The sequence below is a fragment of the Suricata suricatta genome, chromosome X (genome assembly GCF_006229205.1).
Source record: "Suricata suricatta isolate VVHF042 chromosome X, meerkat_22Aug2017_6uvM2_HiC, whole genome shotgun sequence".
Lineage (NCBI taxonomy): Eukaryota > Metazoa > Chordata > Mammalia > Carnivora > Herpestidae > Suricata > Suricata suricatta.
Window position 1 is genome coordinate 2101482 of NC_043717.1, and position 18904 is coordinate 2120385.

Here is an 18904-nt window from a genome sequence, read left to right on the forward strand (position 1 = left end):
GATGAGTCATTCGTGAACCCAAAAAAAGCACACTTAAAATCTGCAGTAAAAATCCCAGCACTTGAGGGATTCTGAAAGGTACCTGTAGACGTGGAAAAATCAGCACAAGCAAGAAAAACACCATTTTCAACACGGAAATGGAATCCTCCCTTCCATCTGGCTTGGGTCACTGAGTGTCAATGTCCTGGACCTCGTGTGCATTGTGAGTCTTAGGAATTGGTTCCTTTTTTGCAGGGGGAGAGAGGAGGGCATAATCCCACTCCTGGGGGCACAACCATCACCTCACGTGTCCATAGACATCGGGGTCCTTCCCATGTCTGGTCCCTACAACTTAGAATGACTTGGACACCCTCTCAAGGTCACCAAGTAGAAACAGGTGTTTAATTCCTTAGAGAAATACTTACTGGAGACTGTCTAGAGTTGACCGTGCATTTAACTTCATGGGGAAAAACTCGAATTCTTTTTTTTCATTAAATAGATTTTTTAAATATATATTTATTTTTTGAGATGGAGACAGACACAGTGTGAGTGAGGGACCAAAGAGACAGAGAGATGGAGACACAGAAAATCCAAAGCAGCTCCAGGCTCTGAGCTGTCAGCACAGAGCCCCGTGGGGGTTGAACCCACGAACCGTGAGATCATGACCTGAGCTGATGTTGGACGCTGAGCCCACTCACCCCTCAAATTATCTTCTAAAGGAGATTTCTAATACTGGCATTTCCACCCACAGGGTGAGGCCTCCATGTCTGTGACATTATCACCAACACTTACTACACTCACTTCTTTTAATTTTAGCACATTGTGGTCACTCACTGTTTTAATTTGCTTTTGTAATGACTAGTGACAGTGATTAGAGGTGATGTGTTCATTGGACATCTGCATATTTCTGGGATAGAATGCCTGTGAAAAGGTTTGGGCATTTCAATGATCTTAACTCTGTTATATTTGTTCTTATGGCTCATTGTGAAAGGTTGTTAAAATTTCTGGATTTCAAAACACAAACAACTTTATGTGTTGCTTATTTTGTAAATCTTTTCTCCTAATTTGTTGGATTAATTTATGACACTCCTAAGTGTCTTTTTAGAAATAGAAAATTCAAACTTTGGGGAAGCTGGTTGGCTCAGGGGTTAAGGGTCAGACTCTTGGTTTCGGCTCAGGTCATGATCTAACGGTTTGTGAGTTTGAGCCCCGCATCAGGCTCTGCACTGATAATATGGAGCCTGCCCAGGGTTCTCTCTCTCTGCTCCACATCTGAAAAAAGAAACTTCAAATATCAACGAAATGTGTACCATCTACAGGAGGTATTTTTGTAAATCAAACATCACAAATAATTTCTCTTATGGTTTCTCACAGAAAAGTTCAAGTTATATTTTTAGTGCTTATATGTGAATTTGGTCAACTGGTTCTTTGGTTTCAGTTATTTTTGGCAAAAATTCTTTGCTTTTTATTTTTGGTTGTTTTTTTTTTTTGAGACAGGGAGAGACAGAGATGGGGAGAGGGGGAGAGAGAGACAGAGAGCAGAAGCAGGGGAGGGGCAGAGAGAGAAGGAGACACAGAATCAGAAGCAGCCTCCAGGCTCCGAGCTGTCAGCACAGAGCCCGACGTGGGGCTCGAACTCAGGAACCGTGAGATCATGACCTGAGTGAAAAACAGCGGTGAGATGCCTCACCCACTGAGCCACCCCATGCCCTGATTTACTAGCATTTTGTTAAGGGTTTTGCATCTACTTTCATGAGGAATATTCATCAGTAGTTTATTTTTATTGTGACGACTTAGGTTCTGGTAAGACTAGGTTCATAAAATGAGTCAGAATTTTTGTCATCTTATGTTTTGTGGATGATTTTGTATGTACTTGGTATTATTTATTCCATAACTTTATTTTTTAAGTTCCAACTGATACACATCTCCTTTTCAAGTTTTCTTTGGGGAAATGTTTTATTGCAAATGTGTTAAATACACACAGAGCTATTTAGGTTGTGTGTGTGTGTGTGTGTGTGACTGAGAGAGAGAGTTTTGGTAATTTCTGTCTTTCAGAGGATTTATTCACTTGATCTACAATGTCAGGTTAAGTTGTTTACAACACTTACTTATCATTCTATTAGAATTTGTGAAGTCCTTAATAACGTCTCTTTTGTATTTGCAATTTTTTTCTTTGGCAAAATGCCTAGGAATTCACCAATTTTATTGAGCTTTCCCAAGGGCCAGCTTCTGACTTAATCGGTTTTATCTCTTAAACTATTTTCTCTCTCGATGATTTTTTTCTTAACTTCATTATTTATAATTCTTCCATTTATTTTGGACTTAACACAGTCTTATTTTTCTGGGTTTTACAGCAGGAGCTAAGATGAGTTGTCAGAGACCGCTTTTCGAACGCACGCACTCAAAGACGCAATTTTTCTGTTTCTTTCCCACCACACACCACCAACTGATCTGTGGTGTTTTTTTTTTCATGGTTATCCAGTTGAAAATATGTCTTCCAGTAAATATTCCGTCCAAACGCACTGAGTTTTGTGACAGGAATAAAGGATGGAAAGATGATTACAAAGGAAATAGTAAACATAAGTGAAGAAAGATACAGAATATGAAGGACCAACAAAATGCTGGTTATTTTTTGCAAACTATTAGCTCAAGTTCTTGGACAAGGAGATGGTCGTTGATGAACAGTCTTGGAGTGAGCAGATGACCACGAGGATTGCATTCAAACAGAAAGTTCAAAGGACGCCTGGGTGGCTGAGTTGGTTAAGCATCTGACTTCAGCTCAGGCCATGATCTCACGGTTTGTGGGTTCGAGCCCCACGTCGGGCTCTGTGCTGACAGCTCTGAGCCTGGAGCTGCTTCTGATTCTGTGTCTCCCTCTCCCTCTGCCCCTCCCCTGCTCACAGTCTGTGTCTCTCTCTCTCTCAAAAAATTAAAAAAATAAACATTAAAAAATTAAACAGAGCGTTCATTAGCCAACATCCACCCAGTGCTCAGAAACCTGATGTCCTAATTGCTCAGAGTCTGGGAACAGTGAGATAAATTACACGTTGGCGTTCTGAGATTTAAACTGGGTTTGAGGTTTGCCACACACAAAAGAAATATTTCCCCACTGGGTTCCTTTCTGCTCCATTTGCTTCCCACCGTTTAGAGGAGATGAATGGGCTCGGAGAAGGATGGCGGTAATTACCCTGTGCGGCCACCGCACTCCGTTATGCAAACAAATGTAACAGTGGGAGCGACAGAAGCCGGGGACCGGTGTGGGGTTCGTCAGCCCTCCGTCCCCTAATTCATCACATCGTGTGTGCAACACGCAGCTGGGAATGTGTTTCTAATATCTGTGTCTAGTTAAGCTTTGTGAATAAGGCAAAAAAAAAAAATAGGTTCTTTAAGTCAGACTGGAAGACGTTGTAATGAACATATCAGCCTATAAATAATTCAGTCATAGCACAGAATTGTTACAGACATGGTCCAGCACATGAAGATGTCTATGGCGTGCAGGCAATGTGGTGACGTGGTGAGAATTGGTGTGAACATCTAACACGCACCATGGACTTGAGGCTCGAAATGGGTGCAGGTGCCTGTGAATGTCAAGGCCACGTTGAATGGGCCGTGTGTCTTATATTGAAGTGAATTTGTAGCAGACTTGGGTCCGAGAGCAACATGTGATGGGAACGGATCCGTAAAGCCTAAAGCTGCACATGCAAATATATTTTGGTCATGTTTTTACACAGTCTGCCTCAAGAGTCTGTGCGCAGTAGCAAATGATTAGTTATGGACATTGCTCATTCCTAGCAACAAAGATGTTGTTGAAATTTCGTGCTTACTTACGGCTGTGGAAATCACAGCCGAACTACAGACAAATAAAAGAGAACAGGTAAGACCAGGATAGGATGACCCACCAGTTCCCATCCTGGGTCTACAGCAAAGAGACTTTGAGCAGGTGTTTCAACAAATACGCGTACACAGAGGATCACGGAATTCCTGTCGACGGCAGCAAACAGTGCAAGAGTCCAGATGTCCATTAGCAGACAAATGCACACAGAGGGTGCGTTCTCTCCGTAAGACTGGATATTGTTGGAATGCAAAAGGGAGCAAGCTCTCACACACGCTACCCTGAAAACACGGAATGCAGTAGAGAAGTATAGAAGGAAGTAGAGAGTGTGACCGCGTTCACACAAACCATCCAGAATTGGCGATTCTGTGTAGACACAGAGCAGATGTGTGACCAGAGGCTGGCAAGAAAGGAAGTCTGAAAAATAGCTACACAAGGGGAGGTGGGTTCTGTTCAGGGGAACAAGGAAAGGTCTGGAACGAGACAGCGTCCATGGTTGCACCACATTGGTGAAGATACTTAAGGCCGCCATGTGGATAAAGACGTGGGAGACCCATAATGTGGAATCCCATTCAGCCACGGAAAAAAGGGAACTCTGCGGTCTGTGAGATCAGGGATGGACCTGGATTGCGTGGTGCTTAGGGAGACAAGCCAGGCACAGAAGGGCCAACGCTGTAACGTCTCACGGACACGTGGAATCTTAAAAAAAAAAAAAAAAAAAAAAAGTCAGACTTGTAAAAACAGTAGAGCGGTCAGAGAACGTTGTTTACAGTAGAGCACGGAACTCATACATGAGTGAATGCTACAAGTCACATGCACGGATTATAGGCAAGGAGAGGATATCCCAGACTTGAAAACTGCTACAAGTCGATGTTCTCTGAGTCAGCACAAGAAAAGAAACATAATTATGTGACAGGATTGGGGGTGGGGGGGGTGAGCTCGGGCTTGGTATTCAGGGGAATGCAAAGTATGAAGCCATCACCTCCAATTCACACCATGTATTATGCCAGCAGTGACTCCAGAAACCAGTCCAAGTGTATACTTTAACATGGTTAAAATTTATCTAAACTTGATGCTATGCGGTGTTTATTTTTTACAACAACACTGTAAAGATAAAAACATTATAATGCTAGGGAACAGCATACTGAGCCAGAAAGAAATGTGATCTCTCCAAGCTCGCCCAATGAACCATCAGCAGAGCTCAATGTAAATACATGTATTGACCCCTGGTGCCCATACGTGTTGTCTCTTATAATGCAGACACGAGAGAAATAATACGCCTATCTTTCTTAACCTGAGTTTTATTTAAAAGATCTGATTTTTAAGTAATCTCTACAGCCAAGGAAGGGCTTGAACTCACAACCCTGAGATCAGGAGCTGCATCGTCTCTAGACTCAGCCAGCCTGACATCCTGCCTTCAACTCATGCTGGATAATAAATATCACTCTGGGACTATTTTAAGAAGCTGAATTAGGAAAAATGGTAGGGGCTTGAAAAATATTTCTGTCTATTTGAGGGGCGTCTGGGGGGCTCAGTCGGTTGAGTGTCCGACTTCAGCTCACGTCATGATCTCACTGTTCGTGGGTTCGAACCCCGCGTCAGGCTCTGTGCTGACAGCTCAGAGCCTGGAGCTGCTTCGGATTCTGTGTCTCCCTCTCTCTCTGACCCTCCTCTGCCCACACCGTGTCTCTCTGTCTCTCAAAAACAAATAAAAGACATAAAAAAATTAAAAAAAAATATTGCTGCCTATTTGAGAACAACCACATTAGCATGAAAGATTGGAAAAGTGACAGAATTTAAGAAGTTTATTTTATATGTATTTATTTTTGAGACAGAGACAGCGTGAGCAGGGGAGTGTCAGAGTGAGGGAGACACAGAATCTGAAGCAGGCTCCAGGCTCTGACCTGCCAGCAGAGAACCCGACGAGGGGCTCGAACCCACAAACCGTCAGATCATGACCTGAGCCAAAGTTGGACACTCAACCGACTGAGCCACCCAGGTGCCCCAGAAAGTGACAGACTTTTAAAGCAGGACATTTGAGCACTAATGAGATCTCCGGTAGTTAATTCATTTACTCTCCTCTTTGTCTTTATCAAGCTGGGACTATTTACTGCCCTGGGTGAGGGGATGGGCACACAGTGGCCTTGTGCTTGGTATTCGGCACTTTCACAATACGGTGCACGAATATTGCAAAGAAAACACCCCAGAACTCTGGGAACCTGCTGTAGCTTTGCAACCACAATGACCCCGAATGCCTGTAGAAACTGTTGCAATCAAGTAGGACTTGTCTCGTTTAACTCAGGAGAAGGTAAAGAGAAGATGGCTTTGTCTTAACCGTGAATGAATATGGACACACTACTTTGCCCTTTTGTCATGTCTCAGTAAAATGTTATAAATTCTCGTCGTTTGGGTCCTTCAAGGCATCGAATGTCCTGTCCCTAGAAATTCACAGGTGTTGGTGGGACAGCAAATCGCTGGAATGGGAGGGAAATGCGTGAATGACCAGAGACGCTGAGCACGTGATTATGAACTGCCCCTCCAACCCCACAAATACTCTGTCTCTACTATCCCCATTCTTACCAGAACTGGTTCTGGTTCAACAGTTCAAGCACATGGTTTTTCCAAAATATTAGTCAACCTCTTGATAAGAGACCACACACACACACACACACACACACACACACACTTCAGGTAATACTGAAAGATTTGGACCTTCAAAAATGGACCGATCAGAATCCTTTTAGTTACAAGTTTTAATGGAAGATCTCTTCTGTGGTTCCAAATAATATGGTTAATTTTTTGGTTTTAAAAAGGAGAACATGGGGCACCTGAATCGCTCAGTTAAGCGTCTGATATGGGCTCAAGTCATGATCTCACAGTTCGTGAGTTTGAGCCCTGCATCAGGCTCTGTGCTGACAGCTCAGAGCCTGGATCCTGGTTTGGATTCTGTGTCTTCCTCTCTCTCTGACCCTCCCCTGCTCACACTCAGTGTCTCTCTCTCTCTCTCTCTCTCAAAAAAAAATAAAAGTTTAAAAAAAATTTAAAAAGGAGAACAGGCTTGCTTTTCCTCACCCTTTCCCCTGCTGCCAGGGAATTTCTTACGACTCATTTTTCCATCATCTATTTCCTTTGAAAGCACAGAAAGTGCCCATGCTCGTGATTTTCCATCACCGGCAGACATTCCCAGACCTGCCCTGTCTTAATCACACCGTCACGAACGACAGGGCCCCGTCTTAGCTTTTTGAAACGATCCAAAAAATATGTTCTGCGTGGGGGCTTGGGGGGGGAGAAAAATCCCAGCCACACAGGCAGGACAGCTGATGTGGAAAATATATTTATTGAAGAAAACATCAAGGAGATCCTTGAAATTCTATCACTCTTAGTAAAATTGCAATATAGCCTCGGTCCTGGACATCATTGGGGAAAGTCAGAATTCCGTAAAAGTACTGTGCTACTTTAGCCCTTTAAAGATAGTTCCATAAAGAGAACCCAGTGAATTTAATTCTATTCTATTCTATTCCATTGTATTCTATTCTATTCTAACTTACCCACCCACCCAGTGGATTTTAAAATGTTAGTCTTAACAGGCCCCATGAAGATCCTGGATGTTTTGAAATCTACGCGTAGCACTGACTTCATTTTCCAGGGCGTGCGGTAGTCATGCTGATGGCCGCCCAACCCAGCGCCCCACCCACAGAGCACTAAGACCATGGGGAGTTACAGGGACCCTCAGCTCGGCTTTACACCCCCCATGGGGTCAAGCTACACTCCAGGAGGGTCACTCTTCATCCACGCTGGACCCCTGGTCTGTGGTCAAAGCTCCGAAGGTCTGTCATGTTTCATATTATACGTTAAAAGGCGGACTGTCCACACTGAGCCAGTCATGGGAAAAAGGGTAGAACTCATCTGTTGTGAGCCCATGTCTGCAAAGAGAGCAGGAGACGGACGGCACACATCGTCACTAGGGTTCCCAAGGAGGCACCTGTGGGTGTACAGAGAGTGTATGTCCGGGCTGGCTTGCCCTTGCCCTTGACCCTGCCCTCAACACCAGTCCGCAGCCCAGCACAGGACGGGACCCTTTCCCAGAGCCAACTTCGTGATAACACATCGTAAACGTGTACTAAGCGAAGCTGTGTTTCCACCCGATTTGAAGGACTCTGTGATACAGCATAATTGTACCGTGTTCTCCTCTGAACTGAATTTTATCAAAAACATGTTGCAGATTCTCAGATACTCAGGATCAAACCGTCTACAAAGGATATTTGCTTAACTCACATTAGAGTCCCAGGGAAAATAAAACCCAACAGAATGATGCATAAATCATGAATCCGATCATCAGAGAGAAATTGTCAAGTGTTCCGTGTTCTAAGATTTAATGAGAATTCTGCTTTTTATGTCACGGCTTATCTTCATAAACAGAAAAAACATTCTACACTTCACAGACGAAATTGCATTTTTAAATATTTTCAAATTCAACTTTAATTAAACAGAGAGTGCAGAATTTTAATTTAAAACAATTTGAAGAAAGATAAAATTTAAAATTTTTAAAAAAATTAAAAAGAAAAGCAGTTCGAACCCTTTCTTGGGCTAAAGTCCTAAATATAGGAGTCTCATTATAAGTACATTTGTACTGGTTTTCAAAGTTTACTTTTAATGTGCTAATTTTATTGACGCTGGTAGCATTTTGTTCTGTGAAAACCTAGTTAGCTGTTCTGAAGAAATAAATGTGTATTTATTTATTTTGGGAGAGAGAGAGGAAGAGAGAGTAAGGGAAAGGCAGAGAGAGACATAGAATCTGAAGCAGGCTCCAGGTTCTGAGCTTCAGCACAGAGCCCGATGGGGGCCTCAAACCCACAGACCACAAGAACTTACATCTTTCATTGTGAGCCACCACACATACAAACATATAGAGTTGAAGGTAGTAATTGTCTTACAAATGGATTATCACTTTAATTTGCAGGCTGCAGTACGGAATCCACTTCTTCCTTTGTGAACTCCCACGCATACAAACATACAAAATTGAATCTAATTATTCTCTTATGAATCGATTATCAGTGTAGTTTGCAGGCCCCCGGCACAGAACACACATAAGAAAATTTATAGACAGCGTCAAGCCCGCTCGGAAATCCATCACAAGGTGCACTGACAGCCCAAGGCTGGAGAGGAAATGGTGTCTCGTTACAGAGAAGGCAAAGAGGTCTCAGTCACAGCCAGGAGTGTGACATCGTGACATTTTCCTCATCGTGCTGACTGAGGTAGCAAAGCAGGCACGTGGATGTGGTCAGGTGCAGAGTATGTACCAGTACATGCTTCCTCAGGGGTGACAAATGCCAAGAGAGACAGAGTTGGTCCCGGAACTCCTCCCCTTTTGCTTTTGCCTCCACTTCATGGAAATATCACGCCAGACGCTATGTGCAAGGTTGACACCGGCTGGTTGTTCACACAAGCAGAGCAGAGGGAAATGGACTAATTTCCATGTGAAAATACATCTCTGTGATAATAATCAGTCCGTTCTGCTCCTACACCTTGAGGTATGCAATAAACACGCATGCCCTATCTCCCTGGGAGACTCACACGTTGCTTTTTTTTTTTCCTTTGGTCTTTGCATTTGGTGATAATTTAAGATTCATGTGGATTGCAAGGCTCCTGGCTTTTGGTTCAACCACGAAATGCCCTTGTCTGCAGAACCTATCATCTCTCGAAAGGAGATTGTGATGACAGGTCAAACTTTTCTGCTATTTCAAGGAGTTTTTGCACACCGGATGCAGGCAGTTTAGCGTAATAAATATTGATTGAGGGGTTCCTGTAGGCAGGCTGTACTGCAGCCCTGGGTAGATTCGTAGGGAGCAGGATACGGTGTTTGGCTCTGCAGACTTTCTCTCTCAGGAGTCACTGAGGATGAGCTGTTTGCTGTCTACACTGGTTGTACTAAGAGGGGGCTATGGTGCTCCCCCCGCCCGGGGGACACAAGGCACTGTCCGGAGATGGTTTTGGCTGTCACACCAGAGGGTGCTTCTGGCATCGGGGAGGAAAGCAGGGACCCTGAGCAGCCTCCATGGCCCTGGCAGCCCCTCTAGCCAGAGCAGAGCCCTCTGCGGCCTGTCCACGCCTGGAGTGTTGAAGTGAAGAAACTCCCTGTGACAACGTCAGGAACACAACACATGGGCAAAGAGCACGTGTAAATGCCACGTGGCGGAGAGAATCCTGGAGGAACCAGGGTCTGAGGGCTTGAGGACAACTCAGGAGGGCTATAAACCAGAAATACAATTGTGTTTGTAGTCTACACGTCTGTCCTTTCGAGAGCGGCTTGCAGGGGTCACTGGGTGGCTCCGTGGATTAACTGACTCTTGAGGTCAGCTGAAGGCACGGTTTTAGGGCACAAGTCGGGCTCTGTCCGGGCACTGGGGAGCCTGCTTGGGATTCTCAGTCCTGCTCTGTGCCCCTCCCCCACGCACTCTCTCAAAATAAATAAATAACATTAAAAAATAAAGAGTAGGTTGCATGTTCTGAGAACAGCATGTATAGCAAGGAAACCTGGAGTGAGACTCCCGGACACGCATCCCTTCCTCCGGGAGAGCAGTGAGCCACTGCTGGCTTTGGAGACATCATGGCCGACGGACCCCAACCTCCTTCCAGCGGTGACACGTGGCCGGAGCTCTGAGGCCAACAGGAAGCTACAAATATAAGGGAAACATGGCCTGATCCTGTTCAAAACAAATAACAGGCTGGGGTCACCTTCCAGGTTTCCCCCTGTGCAGAGTCCTATTTCTTTTTCTTTTTTTTTCTTAGTTTTTGAGACAGAGAGACAGAGAGCATGAAGGGGGGAGGGGCAGACAGACAGGAAGACACAGAATAGGAAGCAGGTTCCAGGCTCTGAGCTGTCAGCACACAGCCCAACACGGGGCTTGAACCCATGAACATGAGATCATGACCTGAATTGATGTCAGAGACTCAACGGACTGAGCACCCCCAGGCGCCCCAAAGTCCTACTTGTAAGCTCAGTGTGGAGTTAGGACATGGTGGGTGGGCAGGCATGGACACAGGGCTGTGGACACAGGGTGATCAGGTCCGGGAAACTGAAATCCTGCAAACCTTCCCTCCAGTCTCCGCCAGACACAAGCCTAGAGGTGGGGCCTCCATTTCGTCTCCCACAGACTTGTTAGAATATCTGCTGAACAAAAGTGTGTGAAGATGTGTGGATTTCCTTGCCTGGCTTATTAATTCAGAGCCTGGAGCTGCTTCCGATTCTGAGCTGTCAGCACAGAGCCCAACATGGGGCTTGAACCGATGAACGTGAGATCATGACCTGAATCAAAATCAGAGATTTCTGCCCAATGCCACTGCTCCTCAATGCAAACGGGCTCCTTGCAGGTCATCAAGTATCCCATGACTGTAATAGGAAATGTGGGGGCAAACAGAGCAGGATTCTGTCTATACCACAGGGTTCGGCTCTCATGTTGGGAGTGGGGGGTTGGAAAGGACGGGAAAACCACGTGGAATGAGATGACGCTATGTGAAATCATGACTCCTCCACACTGACTTGAAACAGGACATTCCTTTCAAAAGCAATGCTACACAAGGCAGCACATTCTGGAAGCCTCCATCACAGCCAAAGGGTGCACATTTGGGAGAGAACGGATTCTCGGCTGCTCAGAAACATAGGGTCCATGGCATGTGAAGGCAAAGTCAAGGTCTACCTCCATGTCAGAGCCTAGACCGTGTCTATGAGCCAGGGTTCACTCCACTTAGTACATTTATTTATGAGGTTTTAAATATATGCTACAAAGGGGGTTTTGTTTAATCAGCTAACACGCTTCTGTGATTCTATGCCTCATATTTTAAAGAATATTGAGATGATGGGTCTCTCCTCCACACACCTGCTCCTGAAGACTTGTTTCCTAGCCTCGAACAAGTGCATGAGCGATTGCTTGCAAGAAAAGTAGAGATCTTCACTTCATCATTGAAAATAGGTTCCTGGTGGCTACTCCTTGCCACTTGTAATTCTAAATCAGTTATTCGAAGTAAGAAGACAGACAATATAGAACCGCTGAGGTCTTATTTTGCTCTACTGTTTGCAAAAGGACAATATAAATTTGCTCTTGGTTTTCATCACGTTGTAGATCACCTTTTCCTGATGCTTGGAGCCCTAAGACCCTGTATGGGCACACGGTAACAATGAGACAAAGTCTTTCTTCTTTGACAGGGACCTGTTACGTGGCCTCCCATTTGGGGTCCCGTGTTCTCGAATCCCTTTAGGGTTCACCCACGCAGGGACCTGCTTTTCGTTACCCACGAGGCAATCTTCCTACTGAGCTTTGACTCCTACCCTAGGGAGTTCAGTCTCCACGGAGAGGCGGGCGTGTTTTCCCCAGAAATAGGCGATTAGATTCCTCTATCCGAAGTGACGTGAATTTTCATGAGAAGTTGGGTAGAAACTGTTTGTCACATGGGACAGAATCACAGTGTCCAACAGCACCCCGCGTCTGTGTGCCTTCACAGATCCTACCAGGAAGCGTATCCAATGGAGCCAATGGGAATCTGTTTTTAAAACCAGTGCAGACCTATTAACCGGGAGATTAACTCACATCTCATTGCATCTGAGACATCTCAGTACAAAGAGCAATTGCTCTTCAGGGCCCCACAGAGAGCGTATTTCCCAGCAGCATAATTGACCAAGACCACCATGCTGGTATAGTAAATGAACTTGACATTCCAAGAAGACTCAACATAACAGACCTGGGAAGGAAGCCATTTGAAAATATTTCAGGACAGCAGAGGAAAATGAGGAAGATAATCCACCAATGTGAGATGATTTAGCCGCATAGTTTCATAGGAGACACAGGTGTGTATAATGGAAGGGCTACAGAGATCTCGTTCATCAATGAGTCTTTGTGGTAAAAGAAATACATTCCTGTATATTTTCGAAAAAAATGATCATCAACAGATGTCCCCAAAGTCTTTAGTTGACTAGAATTCTGGATGGATCCGTGGGAGGGAGGCACCTAAAATATCTGGTGCCACAGAACTTAGAAGCATTTAGAAATCAGGAAAAACGTTTTTCTTAAGTTATGCGTCACTGGAAATATCACTTAGAAGAACGATACTACTTTAATTCCCAGAAACGATAGACTCTTCTTCAAATATTTTCTTGTTTCAGAGTTGATCTTAAGTGTTCCAAGGGCCCTTAGCAAAAGGGGGCAGAGGGAACAAGGAAATCAAAGGTTTCCCATAATGCTGTGCACAACGAACGAATGTGGTTTGGTTACAGAGGAGGGACGGACACTGGGAAGGAGGGAGGGAGGAAGAGGCTGTGTGTGAGGCCACATCAGTGGACAAGAGCAGGGGCCCAGCAATAATCCCTGGCAGACACTTTATCAGAGGTGGGGGGGCTGAAGGCGCAGTTGGGTAGTTATTTCCAAATAGGGGTTGACTCCCTCTGAAATTTTGAACCACAGACAAAAAATCTGCTCGTCCATAGAAGCACTGAGGACACCTGCTTCTCAGAATCAAAAGTCTCAAGACTGGACGTGCCTGGGTGGCTCATGATCTCATGGCTCATGGGTTCGAGCCCCACACTGAGCTCTGAGCTGACAGCCTGGAGCCTGCTTCGGATTCTGTGCCTCTCTCTCTGTGTCTGTTCTTCCCCTGTGCACACTGTCTCCGTCTCTAAAAAATAAAAATTTTTCTAAGTTTTTAAAATATAAATAAAAGCCTGAACATTGTCTTAATTAAGCAAAAGCTTATGATCATCAGCAGAGGATGCCTGGATTTCCTGTACTCACAGGGCGTTTGTCATGGGTGGATTTGAAGGAAAGCCTGCGCCGGGTCAAGGGCTCTGTCCACACACGCATCGTTCTCGGGCACACAGGGTGCACGTCCTTGGTTAGACGTTAGGAAGTCCTACAAGGCACCTGGGTCCATGTGGAGGGACCGACACTGAGCAAGGTGGGAGTGAACCGGGGCAGGACACTGAGGGGCATCTAGAAATCAAACGGTGTGCTCGTAAATGACCAGGGGGCCGAGCGAGAGATCAGAAGGGAAAATCGGAAAAGGATTCGAGACCAATAAACACAAAACCGCGTTACAAGTCCGGATTCCAACATCAAATCTTCCACATCCCCAAATGCATAGCATGCATCTAGACTAGTGCCTAGTGGGCCACTTATTAATACAAAAATCTGTAATAGAAAATAAGACAATCCCAAAATGGAATAATATCACTATTCATCTTAAGATCTAAATGAAGAGGAGCAAACGAAACCCAAGCAGAAATAAGAAATTGTAAATATTAAGGTGTGAACAGAGAAAGAACACTGAAAGCCACAGAGGGAAATCAGTGAGACACAAGGGCTTCTTCGTAAAGATCCACAGATTGGCATGTTTTTAGTTAACTCAACCACAAAATACACAAATAACTGAATAATAATATAACTATTACTAATATTACTATTACTAATAATATTAGTAGTAGTATAGTAATAAGAATTAGTAATATTATTATTAGTAATATTTTAGTAATAATAATTACTAACTAAACCTAATAATATGAGGTTATAATATATAATTATAATTATTATTAGGCGATTCAGTGATTACACATACACACACACACTTCCCACAAAGAAAAGTCCAGTCTAGATGGGTCCACTGGTGAATTCCAGCACACGTTTTAGAAGAATTAAGACTATACTCTACTCGATGCGTCAGATGAGGACAGTAACGTGGTAGCGCCCAGGGCACCGTTACAAAGCCAGAAGCGACGTCCCTTAAGAACACGGCCAAATGACAGATGTTAGCAAGGTAGAATCTTGGAGATAAAGGGCCCGTTTCAGCATTTGGCACAAGGGAAGGGAGTTTGCTTCACAGGAAGGAGATGTCTTCGGTTACAAATGTTGGTATTTGATGCCCGATGGACTCTGACAACAACAGTCACAGGAAGGTGTCTCTACCCATCCATGAAGCCCTTGCCTAGCGGGTCCATGCACCCGGTCACTGTTCCCAGAATGCAGTGTGTCTGTGAGATGCATCTTCTCATGTGGGTCCCGAGGTCAACAATGCGGAAAGCCTTGTTCCAAGTACATGCACCGTCCACGACCATAACACACGCGGGGGTAAGGAAACAGGCGTAAGATACAGATTCGTTCCACACTCTTCATGTGGCCAGAATGTCTAGGTTTAGACACAGGTGTGTTTAGAAAGAATCTCTGATCCCCGAAGTCACAATCCTGAGGAGAAACTGATCTTTAGAAGAAGATCTTTTAAAGTATTTTGGCAAAACCAGGATTGTAACGGAGTATGGGCACGCATACCTAAAAGCGATGGGAAACGTCCACTCCAATCAAAAGACCTTGTAAAAGCGACACAATTTTGAAGGGACACACACACCCCAATGTTTACAGCGGCACTATACACAACACCCAAAGTATGAAAAGAGCCCAAATGCCCATCGACGACGGATGAATGGATAAGGAAGATGTGGTGTAGTTATGTAGAATGCGCTATTACGTGGCGATCAAAACAAATGAAATCTTGCCATTTGCATCTACAATGATAGAATTGGAGGGTATTCTGCTAAACGAAATTAGTCAGAGAAAGACAAATAGCGTATGACTTCACTCATACAAGGAATTTAAGAAACAAAACAGATAAATGGAAGAGAAGGGAAGCAAAAATAATATAAAAACTTGGAGGGGGACAAAATGTAAGAGACTCTTAAATACAGAGAACAAACAGAGGGTTTCTGGAGGGATTCTGGGAAGCGATGGGCTAAATGGTAAGGGGTTCAAGGAATTTACTCCTGAAATTATTTTGCACTATATGCTAACTAGCTTGGATGTACATTTAAAAAATAATTTATTTTTAAATTTATATATATAATTCCTTTAAAATTTTTTTAATGTTTTATTTACTTTTGAGATAGACAGACAGCATGTGCAGGGGACGGTCAGAGAGAAGGAGACACAGAAATGGAAGCAGGCTCCAGGCTCTGAGCTGTCAGCACAGAGCCTGATGTGGGGTTCGAGCCCACGAACGTTAAATCATGACCTGAGCTGAATTCAGACGCTTAACTGACTGAGCCACCCAGGTGCCCATATATATATATATATATAAAATCCCTAAGACACACACACAAAGGTACACAGGTAATCAGTTAATGTTGGGGTTAGTGTTAGGATTACGAGGGTTAGGATTAGGGTTGGGGTTGGGATTAGGGTTGGGTTTAGAATTAGGGTTGGAATTGGGGTTGGGGCTGAGATTAAGATTGGTGTTGGAGTTGGGGTTGGGTTTAGTTTTAGGATTACAGTTGAGAATGGGTTTGGGGTTGGGGTCCTAACCCTACTGCCCAATTATTGTTGAGGCCTACAGGTGAAGGTACACAAGACTTTTGTTGCTTTTTCTGCAAAATTCTGTCACTCTATACTTTTCCAAAAATAAAAAACATGTAATAGAAACTTAATGCGCTAATTTTTTAAAAATTCCTTTCAAAGGTTGGTCATCATTATTTCTATTTGTATTTTAAAGAGTGTGAGCAGGGGAGGGGCAGAGAGAAATGGAGACAGAAGATCCCAAGCAGCTCCCAGCTCTGACCGGTCAGCACGGAGCCGGACACAGGCCTGACCCCACGGACCGGGAGATCATGACCTGAGCCGAAGTCCCATGCTTACCTGACTGAGCCAACCTGGTGCTCCAATCACACATTTTTCTTGTTATCTTCCAAAATCGCTAAACTGGCATACTGTGTTACTTTAAAAATACCTTGATGGTTTCTGCTACACATATTTTGCTTCCTCTTCCCTTGGAGGTACTTTTAAATGTTTACAATGCATGACACATTGCCTCACAGTTTCTACGTCTCTCGGCAATAAAATTCCAGACTCAAAAGAACTCAACTCATTAACAGCATTGTTGATTATCACCTGCAATTAGTAAAATACGTTTCTGCATTTCACCCTTTCCAGGATCGTCTTTTTTCTCTCCGTCTCTCAGATCAACTGCCTTTCGTCTGCTTTCTTCTTTCCCAATGTCCGGCATGTCTTTCTTTCTGGCCTCCCTATTCAAGGGTGTGGTTGCTTTTATTTCTTTTCTTTCCTAAGTCACAGAGACAGATATCCCTGCGTTTGCCCCAACTAGTTGAGGTGAGTGTGAGGCTTTTCCTGACCGAAGACCTCAGCATGACTCAGCGGTCTGGAAATTAAAATACCGTTAACTCTAAAAACATAATCAAGACAGGTGTTTAAGGTTCACAAGAGCATGCCATACTAAAGCAACCTATTTCTTCAGAGTAAAACATTTTGAAACCCTCACTCTCTTGGTAACATTTAAAAGTGGCGTTAACATTGCGGGAAGCAGCGCCTGATGGAGGTTGTATTTAATGTTGGAGGAGAAAATCCCATCGATAGCTCTCTAAAACGTCTTCATTAGCGGATCATGTGAGAAAAACTTCAAAACAAAAATAGAAAATCGAGCCAGTTTATCGCTGATTAACTGTCGTTAGGAAGTAGGCAGCTCAATAAAAATCAATTTAGACCACTATTAACTCTGGCTGGAATTTAACTGGGAGACAAACTAAATCCTGGATTATTGTAACTGTCCAAAATATGCGAGCTCCAATATGGTACTTTGGTTAAAATATAAATGCACTGGGCCTTTACTTTTTTTAAGAGCAGAAATATAAAAATTGAGCAGCAGAGATTCTCCAGTATTTAGGATAAAACTGAATCACAAGGAAGCCCATTTTTCTTCTCCAAATTAAAATGTATTCCTAGAAGGGAAAGCGTTATTTAATGCGTTGTTATAAGTATATCACGTTAAGCAGTTCCTTATGAAACAGGTACAATAAAGAAAAATGAGTTATACTTCTAACTAAATATGTAGTTGTCTTACACGTATTTTATTACTGTTTAAAATGTTTTGCGGCACCCGGGGGGCTCAGTCAGTTACTTGGAATTCTCTCTCTCTCTTTCTCTCTCCTTTCCCTACATGCTCATGGGTGGTTCTCTCATTCTCTTTCTCTCAGAAATAAATAAACACTAAATTTTTTTTTCAAAAAGGGGCACCTAGGTGGCCCAGCCACTTAAGCGTCTGACTTCGGCTCAGGTCATGATCTCACGGTTCATGGGGTCGAGCCCCGCGTCAGGCTCTGTGCTGACAGCTAGCTCAGAGCCTGGAGCCTGCTTCTGGTTCTGTGTCTCCTACTCTCTCTGCCTTTCTTTCTGCTCCGGCTGCCCCTACAAATACTACAGATGAGGCAGCCTAAAGGACAGACGTGTTGTCAAGGTCCTGGGGGCTGGATGTGCAAGATGACCATTTCTGGGTGTCTGGTGTCTGCGGAAGGCTCTCCTCCTGCTGTTAGATGTTTGGCTGCTCCCACTGTCCCCAGATGGTGGACACAGAAAGAGACAGACTCGTGGTGTTACTTTGTATAAGGACATGACTCCTATAGGATGAATGATCTTCTTTCTCTCATATTATTTCCTCGGAAGCCCCATTTCTAAAGAAGCCACTCTGGACGTTCGGGCTTTGTCATACGCATTTGGGGGAGTACTCACATTCTGTCCACACCACTGGTCATTCCACCGTTGATGGCGGATTTTCCGTGGATAGAGACATAAAGCTTTTCCACTGCTGTGCAGACTGTGGTACACAGAGTATCCATCAACATGGCCACAGATCTAAAGGATCCCCAAGGGACATCCAGGGTGTACAAAGAAGCCTAATTATTCTGAACCCCTGGGAAGAAGAGGGACCTTTGGTTCCCTCCAAAGAGAACAAGGACTCGGTGGTCAGTGAGCAAAGCAGGAGGAACTCATGGAATTATCACAGGGTGGATTCAATGAATATACGTGACCCAGATGAACAAAGGTCTTGACACAGGGCAGCAGAGTGCGCAGGAAGTGAGTTCCCAGCAGCAGCATGGTCAGGGGTCCGGATGAAATGCATTCGGTGTCCAGGATGCACATGACTGGGGACGGGGGCTCTGCAGAAAGATGCGGGAGCAAGCCTAGTTTCCGGGGTGTTGATGCCCCGGAATTCAATATGGCGCCACATTCTCCCTGCATTGTCCAGACAACGACACTGAGTTACTTAAAATGA